This window comes from Schistocerca piceifrons, chromosome 1 (assembly GCF_021461385.2).
Source record: "Schistocerca piceifrons isolate TAMUIC-IGC-003096 chromosome 1, iqSchPice1.1, whole genome shotgun sequence".
In the NCBI taxonomy this organism is placed as follows: domain Eukaryota; kingdom Metazoa; phylum Arthropoda; class Insecta; order Orthoptera; family Acrididae; genus Schistocerca; species Schistocerca piceifrons.
In genome coordinates, this window is record NC_060138.1 from 1,244,680,956 (window position 1) to 1,244,684,468 (window position 3,513).

The window sequence follows — 3,513 nt, forward strand, 5'->3', positions numbered from 1 at the left end:
CCTCCGCGCGCGCTCGAATCTCTCTAATTTTACAATCGTGGTCTCCTCGGGAGGTATAAGTAGGGGGAAGCAATATATTCGATACCTCATCCAGAAACGCACCCTCTCGAAACCTGGACAGCAAGCTACACCGTGATGCAGAGCGCCTCTCTTGCAGAGTCTGCCACTTGAGTTTGCTAAACATCTCCGTAACGCTATCACGCTTACCAAATAACCCTGTGACGAAACGCGCCGCTCTTCTTTGTAACTTCTCTATCTCCTCCGTCAACCCGACCTGGTACGGATCCCACACTGATGAGTAATACTCAAGTACAGGTCGAACGAGTGTTTTGTAAGCCACCTCCTTTGTTGATTGACTACTTTTTCTAAAGACTCTCCCAATTAATCTCAACCTGGCACCCTCCTTACCAACAATTAATTTTATATGATCATTCCACTTCAAATCGTTCCATACGCATACTCCCAGATATTTTACAGAAGTAACTGCTACCAGTGTTTGTTCCGCTATCATATAATCATACAACAAAGGATCCTTCTTTCTATGTATTCGCAATACACTACATTTGTCTATGTTAAGGGTCAGTTGCCACTCCCTGCACCAAGTGTCTATCCGCTGCAGATCTTCCTGCATTTCGCTGCAATTTTTCTAATGCTGCAACTTCTCTGTATACTACAGCATCATCCGCGAAAAGCCGCATCGAACTTCCGACACTATCTACTAGGTCATTTATATATATTTGAAAAGAAATGGTCCCGTATCACTCTCCTGTGGCACGCCAGAGGTTACTTTAACGTCTGTAGACGTGTCTCCATTGATAACAACACGCTGTGCTCTGTTTGCTAAAAACTCTTCAATCCAGCCACACAGCTGGTCTGATATTCCGTAGGCTCTTATTTTGTTTATCAGGCGACAGTGCGGAACTGTATCGAACGCCTTCCGGAAGTCAAGGAAAATGGCATCTACCTGGGAGCTTGTATCTAATATTTTCTGGGTCTCATGAACAAATAAAGCGAGTTGGGTCTCACACGATCGCTGTTTCCGGAATCCATGTTGATTCCTACAGAGTAGATTCTGGGTTTCCAGAAATGACATGATACGCGAACAAAAAACATGTTCTAAAATTCTACAACAGATCGATGTCTATAGTCTTGCGCATCTGCTCGACGACCCTTCTTGAAGACTGGGACTACTTGTTCTCTTTTCCAATCGTTTGGAATCTTCCGTTCCTCTAGAGACTTGCGGTACACGGCTGTTAGAAGGAGGGCAAGTTCTTTCGCGTACTCTGTGTAGAATCTAATTGGTATCCCGTCAGGTCCAGTGGAGTTTCTCCTGTTGAGTGATTCCAGTTGCTTTCTTTCATAGTATGATAATGAATCGCAAAGCTGGGAGAGAAGACATAGCACAGAAATTCACATGCTATCACAACAAGCAATAACCATAATAAATTCCAGTAGACATTGGGACGGGCCATCTGATGAGAATAAAAGACGATCAAGTGGTTTCAAGAATATTCCTGGAGAAGTCATTTGGTAAGAGACAAACGACGAGACACAGGAGCACATGGGTAAGTGCAATTGAAACAACACCCAAAAGGATGGGGATAAATAACTAACAATAAGGAGCACAAGATAGAAGCATTTGGAGGCAACTTCTGATATCCGCACAGAGAGTTCAAGTCAGTTAGTAGCAAAGATGATGAAAAAGAAGAACAAGAAGAAGTCATTCTGTTCATGCAACCTCAGTATTTATCAAAATAGCATTATCAGTAATGAGTGCAAAGCAGCGGGTGGAGAGAGACAGATTAATGCCATATGCGGGCATTAATGGACGAATGTTGGTTTTCGACATTAATTTTTACGCAAGTTCACATTTAAGGATAAGTGTAGAGATGGCTAGACAGCTTGGAACTTTGCCTCTTTTGTGTTTCTATATTAACTCCAGTTCCCCATTTTAAACTGCGTATGCCTCACTATTGTCATTTTTCATCCCCTATGCAAATCTGAGGATGTCCCAAGAGAGCGAAACGCGTCATTTCCTGTAAATAAAGAAGATTTTGCAACCGAGACTGTCTTGTTTCAAGAGAGAGAGCTTCAATAAATTTAAATTAAAAAGTGATTTACATTTATTTTAACACAAATTTATAATATAGCACCTGTTATTAACATTTTAAAGCCAACCAAAAAACATATTTAATGCCTGAATTACGAGAAAATCGTAGTCAAATTAATAAATACACAAATTTGGAAATACATCATTTTCAGGAATATACTTTTTATTCAACTCTCCTTGAAATAATAAACGTTATTTGACACTAAGAAAGTTATTAATCTTAGCCATGGTTCATGTGTAACCAAAATAATGAAAGTGTAGTATATAAGTGAAACAACTCAAATCTCGGAGAATAAGTGAAAAGACACGTAAAGCTTACATAGCCGCAAGAGAATAGTTTCATTCGGTTGTTTCACTCGGCTGAAAAAAATAAAGACAGGGCGAAAAAACAATCGACTGGCGAATCGGTTGTTAATTCCAGACGCTTATCCCATAACGACGCCTCTGTGGCTGTCGCAGCTACAAAGCGTCCACGTGGAAATGTGGGTCACGGGTCGATGCGCTGTGGCCGTGGGCAGTGTGTCACGTGACACTACAGCCAACAGTGACAACTTGCCGTGTGTGGCTGTAGGACCCGCGGCCGGGAGCGTGTAGAACAATAAGCGTTGATTTTCGTGCTAGATTAAAGTGTTATCATTCGGAGGCTCCGCGGCTGCAAAACACTGGACGATTAGAACATGAGGCGCTAAAGCTAATATCAACAAGAGCAACATTCGTATGTAACGGCCAAGCTATCACGAGCCCGAGGATTTATTTGAACACCACAGTGCATTATTTGGCATTACAGCACTGCAAATATTTGGGGAGCCCACATGCGAAGCATTCGTCACCATCGAATTTAGAATTATATTAATACCGTCAGCTGCCGACGGGCGTTGATATGTATCAACGGGGACAGGTGAAAATGTGTGCCCCGACCGGGACTCGAACCCGGGATCTCCTGCTTACATGGCAGACGCTCTATCCAGCTGAGCCACCGCGGGCACAGATGATAGCGCGACTGCAGGGACTATCTCGCGCACACCTCCCGCGAGACCCACATTCTCACCTTGTATGTCCACACACTACATTCGTAGTGTCCCACCCCAACACAGTCATTACTCGTGGAAGACATTCTTACCAAGTCCCGTAAGAGTTCGGGCAATATGTGCGCATCCGCCCAGAAGAAGAAGGTCATGGCCGGTATTGCCAGAACTATATATGTATATGGAAATGGTGTCTGTTCTTTCGGACATGTCCGAATATATGTATACGGATATGGTGTCTGTTCTTTCAGACATGTCCGAAAGAACAGACATCACATCTATACAAGTACGTCACCATCAGTCGCTTTGCGAAAGCACGTGGCCGGCGTTTTCCTCACTCGCAATGACAGGGGCGCCTACTTAGCTGAGTGCGGGTCA

The 3,513-nt window shown here is 43.4% G+C and overlaps 1 non-coding gene across 1 annotated transcript; it reads right to left on the minus strand.

The window, feature by feature from the left end:
- Nucleotides 1–3,019: 3,019 nt before the first annotated feature.
- On the minus strand, nucleotides 3,020–3,094 carry Trnat-ugu. Its single transcript has one exon. It is a non-coding gene; the product is annotated as a tRNA-Thr (tRNA).
- Nucleotides 3,095–3,513: the final 419 nt, after the last annotated feature.